Below are 6,409 nucleotides of genomic sequence, written 5' to 3' on the forward strand. Positions count from 1 at the left end.
ATAATAATAAGTAACAAATCATTTATAACTTAACCTAACTCGATTAGGGCTATAAATTTGTAGGCTCAAGCAACTATTTTCTTTTGAGTTAGGTTTAACTGAGATATGCACCATGCCCACACATTATCAGGGATAATTAGATCCAAAGTCTAATTGGGTATCAAACTTTTGGAGTCCAATGATAGCTTTAGCAGATAGGGCCCAAGCAAAATAACCCTTAATAATCTCAACTTGGAAGTTATATGCATATATGGTTTATATTAACATATATAGAAATGCTATATATTTTTTATACTAGACTAGAATTAAATAAAAAATTTAATTTGTAAAAAATCATAGTTTTATAATTAACACATGCCCTCTTTATCAACAGAAAATGTGCAAGCCCAAGACCGAGCCCGGCTTGACCATCAGCCCTAGATCTTGAGCTCGAGCCCAGCCCTTATATAAAGCCCAAAGCCCGATCTATACACAAAATGTCTTATTTTTAGTATATTTTTATAAACTAATATTATATTAATTTAGTAATAATTTAATAAATTAATAAACTAATTTATATTTCCTAATAGTAAATTGATATTTATTAAGAAACATATATATATATATATATATATATTATATTTATTATATATAATATAAGTACCTTTTTACATATGTAATAGTATCAAGCTGGGCTTATTTGAGAAAGCTCGAGCTCGAGCCCACGAGCCTAAAATTGTCCAAGCCTAAAAAATAGCGAGTCAGGCCGGGTTGGGCCATCGGGCTACCTAGCCCATGAATATGTCTAATTGTATATATAAACAATTGTATACATCAAAAATCATATAAAATAAAAATTTAAACATTTTTTTAAATGGACCTCTCATAGCTTGGCTCAATTTGCGGCCTGGCCTGGCTCAAGGCTCAGCCCAGCATGACCCAATTTACACCTCTACTTGAGCTTGCCCAATACTAGGGACAGGGCGGCAAAATTCGAGAATTCCCCATCCTTGATGAGGAGTGGGGTGCCTTGCCCCTGAACTTGCCTGACATTGAGGAGTGGTTGCATTGCCTTGAACTTGCTTGACATTGGGGACGGGGTGGGAATGGGGTAGAGTGTCTTGACGATGGGGCAGGGACAGGGATGTTGGTGCCCTGCCCCGAATCCACCCGTTGTCATTCCTATATAATTGTTAATTATTAGTGAAATTAATAAAAATGTTAGTTTTTGTAGTTATTTTTATTTATTTAAAGTTCATCAAAATTTCATTTAAAAATAATAACAGTTATTAAAATTACTATAAATTATTAATAAAACTAAATTTATTAAAAAATATTTTTTCATATTAAATTAACAATAGTTACTTTCTATAAATCAACATTAAATAAAAATACAATTATTAAAATTTTAGATATTAACAATAACTTTGAATACTTTTAGTTAATTAACAATTTTTTTATTATTAATTTAATATTAATTAAAATTAAATAAAATTATTAAACCTTTCAGATTTTCCCATGCATTGCACTGGTTCCCGCTAGTTTTTTAATTATTTTCATCATATATATGCATGTTTTTTATAAAAAAATAAATAATATAACAAAATTATAAAAATGCAATATAAATAATATATTTATAAATAAATAAATAACATATATATGAATTTTATCTGAACAGGGGTGACCCGAATTCAACCAAATAGGATCGGATCTCCTGATCCAATCAATTTGCACCCCTACATCTAATCCAATTATTAAACGGATGCAAATTTTAACATCCAAATATGAATGGGTGTTAAAGTAGGTATTGGATTTTTGGAGTCCATTGACGGACCTACATATATGAAATGAGTCCAGGCCGGATATGCTGGCCACATTAACATGGCCATACATTGCAATGCAAATATCAGCGCTATAAAATATAAGAGATGTTCTCAATGTGCAGTTGAGTAAACGTGGCCAGCAGATAAAAAAAAAGGAGTCCGGATCTGTTCCTCACACCAACCTTACAAGCACATCTCACCATGTATTGAGAACATCTCCCGTATTTATGTGTTATTATTCATGGGAGATATTCCCAATACACAGTCAGATGTGCCTATGTGGTCAGTGTGAGGCACGCTTTGTGAGGAGCAGATCTCAATTCCTGAAATAGCTAATTAGCCAATTTGATGAATAGAAACTAGAAAGTCTGACATTTGGACTTGGGTTGGACTAGTTTTGTTCTCAGCCCAACCCAACCGAAGGATTGGGTCAGGCCATTTTCAAATTGGCCCTACCAACCTTCTAAAGGGAAGTTTGGACACAATTATGGAAGTCCGAATTTGCTCCTCACAAAGCTTTCTTCACACGGACCTTACATCATATTCCAGCTGCACATCGGGAACATCTCCCATACTATTGGTGGGAACATCTCCTGTACTTGTAAGTTGGAAGGGAAAAGGGGAAGGGAGTGCACTAGTGGTTCCTTGGAGTCGTCTCATGGCATCGCCTTCCATAGGATTCCATTGCTTCGTGCCAACCTGTCATAATTGAACAAATCTCATGGTTTATATAACATTGGCAAAATTCACTAGAAAAGCAACAAGCATTACATCTCTCTCTCCATCATCAATTTGCTTTTCTCTTAGAAAGGGCCGCTCCACAGTACATCCCCGCCTTGTATTGAGAACATTTCCCGATGATGACATCATCGGGACTGGTACTATCATCGGGAGATATTTCCAAGACACGGCGGGGATGTACTGTGGACATTTTTGACTTTTGGGTGTTGATCAATACATATTGGTGAGAAATATGTATTATCCCATCACATATGAGAATCACTTCAACTAGAAAAATGCATGTATAGAACTGCTCATTGAAGTTTCAGGTAGAATCAACAATTTGTATTAATCAACGGAGAATGTATCAGATGAAAATAGCAATGGTACCAAACACAACCCAATGTCTCCAATTCCGATTAATTTCAAGACGACTAACAGAGTAGTCTGTGTTAGTTCATGCCCAAGTAGGCAAATTAGACCTGTTTTCTAAACTATTTCTGCTATATACAAGTTGGAGTTTTCATAGTGAACTCATAACTCGTTTCACGATCTGGGCTGGGCATGACCTGTTATGACCAAGCACAATGCACATACATGTGGTTGTGTTTGGTATTATTGTTGTTTATAGCTGAAACTAATAGCAATTTGTATTGATGGTAGAAATTTCAGATAGAAGAAAAAAAAAATCTCCTTCACAAAGCTGTATTGACAACTCAAAATGTTTTGAGGTAGAAACAGCAATGGTACCAAACAGGAAAAAATAAAAAACAAATAAATAAATTCTTGCTCTATGGGCCTCGGCAAGAGTGCAATTCACATGAAACATTTAGTTTGCGTGTAGATTTGGAGAGAGGATTTGGATTGGTAGTGGAACCTTCTAAGTTAAGTCAAAGAGGAAGGTGAGTTTGATAGGCAATGTGGGACCAGAAGTCTTTATCAGTTTATCTAAGCCACAAGACTTGGACAAGAGAGACCAAACAGGGGTAACAAGATTAATTCATCTAAAGAGTAATGTGGTAGCATCCTCAAAAAGGTAAACAACATAAAACGATTTAAAGGATTTGCTGCAAAAGGGTAATCATCAAGATATATATAAATAAATAAATGGAAAACTATAATGAGAAATAGCTATTTTGCCAAATGGCAACAGAAATTTGAGAAGAATAATGGGACCATTTTGGGGTTGTCCTTTTTGCTGAGTTGAGCTTAGGTTGGCTACTTGGCCCCAGCCCCCAATCCAACCAGCCTGATGAAGATGCAGAATTGGTCCTACAATTACAATTAAAGCCTTGAATTAATGTTTACTACCATCAATTATAACCCATCTTAATTACACCCAGAAAAAATAAAGAATTGAATGTCAATCTCCTAAACATGTTAGAAAAACCTTGGCTGTCCTCAGGTAGACTTGTCATAGTCTTCATATTTTTATATTTTGAACCAAGTGAAAATGTTTGGAGAGCTTGGCAAAACTCTCTGGTAATAGGAATTTGAGCAAGCCAAACTCATACAAAACAATGACATGGTTTAGATGAAGGGCCCAAGTAGGTCAATCAAATGGTGTCTCAGTTAGAACCATCAAGGGAGCAATAAACTTGCCAAGTTACAGTAAATTCTAGTAGCAAACTTCACCAAAACAGATTATCCATATTAAGCTTGTGTCCAGGGACAGTAGAAATTGTCCTGATGTAAGTTCTCTTATTCTCAATTGCTTGCACCTGATGTGCCTTCCCCAATTCTCTCTATAAGAGAAACAGCATGTACTTGATAGAAATCAGAAGAGACCATGAACCCTCTATTCTCTGTCTTCTCCCTCTCCTTCTGGCTCCTTCCTCTCCTCTCCAGCCATAACAATGTCTTTGTCTCTAACATCATCGACCGCGCCTGCAGAACATGTGCAGAACGGTCTCCACACTTGAGCTACAACTTCTGTGTAACCTCTCTCCAGTCTGTCCCTGAGAGCAGCAGTGCAGATCTTCAAGGACTTGGAGTCATTGCAGTACAATTGGCCCAAGAAAATGCCACCAGCACAATTGCAAAGATTAAGACTCTGTTAGAGAATGAAGATGATCAACGCACCATGGCAAGCTTAAATGATTGTTTGGAACTATACTCGGATGCAAATTCTACACTGAAAAACTCGATCAGGTACTTTGAATCTGAGGATTACATTAGTTCTAATGCATACATAAGTGCAGCAATGGAATCAGCTTCGACATGTAACTCTGGGTTTGAGGAAGAAGGTGTAGTGACTCCATTAACAAAGGAGAGTGACAATTTCATTCAGTTGTGTGAGATTGCTCTGGTCATCAGCAAATTGCCTCCTTCTGTGTTTCTATATGCCTCACGAGTGATCTCAATCCTTAGTCATCTGTTTATACAGAAGTGATCTACATTAGTCTGTGTTGGTGTCAAAGTCATAGTTTAGATCTATATTTGTATAACCCATCTATGTCTGTTGTGTGATGGGGGTGCTACATAGAATTCATGGAGGTTGTTCACCTGTTGGACTTGGCTCTGTATAACCAAAATTTCCAATGTCCAGATTGACAATTGTTATTGTAATTGTAACCTTCTTTTAAGGGAGTTAGAAAAAGATTTTATGCTATAAACTTACAGAAAGAAAATAGTCCACCATATCTGAACATGGGAACTAAATTGCAGCACAACATCTGAGGGCAAACCAACTTTAAGATCAATACCAAGGCTTAAAACTGATGGCTCTTCTAGTCCTCGCAATACCCAAGACTAACAGAAGGTAGCTTGTGATTGCACATTCAGGCTTGGGATCTAGGTGATGCTTTAGAACCGCTTAATTTCCTGTCTGATTCTTGATTCATATCCTCTTTGGCTGGTGGAGGGGCTTACCCAATTTGCAGATTTCTCTATCAACTGAATTTTTGAATTTGGAAGAGTATCTCTATCTCTGTGATTGCCATTCCTCTAGCAGAGAATTACAAGTTTCAAGTATTAGGTGTCATCACTGGAGGCTGGAGCCCATGCTCTCACCCATTAAAAACCATGTAAGATTGAACTACCACCCTATCTGTTTTTGGAAAGTTATGGGCCCTCCCCTTTTTCAGAAAATGTCCATGGTTCTTGATATCAAGCAGTATTCTGAAGAATCTTAATCATATCGTAAATTATGGAGAAGGTTGAATCAAATGGAATCATGAATTATATCATAAATCACGAGATTAGATTATTTGGTTTTAAATAAATTATTAAAAATTTAAACATGAATATTAAAAACATAAATATATAAATAGAAAATTAAGAAATAATGGGAATGGCATCACACAAAACGGAATGGCAAAACAGGTTTTATATAGCCGACCCCATATATTTGGGATAAGGCTTAGACCATGGTTTTCCAAACCGGACCGGACCGACAATCGAATCAGAAAAACCGGGAACCGGTCAGGTTAGGTGACCGATTCCGTTTTACCTAAGAACTATTATTTTGCCAAAAACTGTTGATTTGGTCAGTAAACCACTGACTCGAGTGGTCAAACCGTCCAATGATTTTGCCCGTTTTTTTATTTCTTTTTTTTTTGTCAGAATGGGCCATCTGTTCAGTTTGGACGGTTGGACCATTTGACCTAGGAACCAAACCCCTGATGGATTCGTTGTCCAGTTCGGTTTTAAAAACCTTGACTTAGACAATGATGATGATGATATAGAACATCAGATAATATGATGATATGTCAATTAGCTCACATAAAACTCTTCTCTAACCATGATGGAAAATAAACCCAATAAGGCTTCTAAATAGGTCTTAAATAACCTAAATAATTCCTGGTGAGGACAAATGCCCTGGAAAATAATTTAAAAAAAATAAACATAATGGCATGACAAAGCAAAGAACTAGATCTGTCCCTTTT

The 6,409-nt window shown here is 36.2% G+C and overlaps 1 pseudogene; it reads left to right on the forward strand.

Annotated features, from left to right (window-relative positions):
• Nucleotides 1-4,205: 4,205 nt before the first annotated feature.
• Nucleotides 4,206-5,163, forward strand: LOC104609877 (putative invertase inhibitor pseudogene; annotated as a pseudogene).
• The last annotated feature ends 1,246 nt before the right edge of the window (nt 5,164-6,409 follow it).

This window comes from Nelumbo nucifera, chromosome 1 (assembly GCF_055504915.1).
Source record: "Nelumbo nucifera cultivar China Antique chromosome 1, China Antique-T2T, whole genome shotgun sequence".
NCBI classification, from domain to species: Eukaryota; Viridiplantae; Streptophyta; class Magnoliopsida; order Proteales; family Nelumbonaceae; genus Nelumbo; species Nelumbo nucifera.